At 48.3% G+C, this 207-nt stretch overlaps 1 pseudogene; it reads right to left on the bottom strand.

Annotated features, from left to right (window-relative positions):
- Nucleotides 1-207, bottom strand: part of LOC116844354 — a 5,663-nt pseudogene that overhangs the window by 1,649 nt on the left and 3,807 nt on the right.

The raw sequence follows: 207 nt of genomic DNA, 5'->3' as shown, positions 1-207 counted from the left end.
ATCTGTGTCTACATTAGGCTACGGTTTTGGCGACAGATCTTGCTGTCGGACAATTGGTGCCAAATTTACAGCAAAAACCGTGCAAAGCTTGCAGCGCAACAAAGTCTCTGCGCAGTTTCTGCCGCCAATGTGCCGTCAAATCGCTACAAGCTCTGCGCGGTTTTTGCTGCAAATCTGCAGCAATTATCCGACAACTCTGCTACATAG

This window comes from Odontomachus brunneus, unplaced genomic scaffold, assembly GCF_010583005.1.
Source record: "Odontomachus brunneus isolate Ranch 3 - 2012 unplaced genomic scaffold, Obru_v1 Obru_scaffold_041, whole genome shotgun sequence".
NCBI lineage: Eukaryota > Metazoa > Arthropoda > Insecta > Hymenoptera > Formicidae > Odontomachus > Odontomachus brunneus.
Note: the sequence above shows the minus strand (reverse complement) of the source record. Positions and strands in the feature narration are given on the sequence as shown.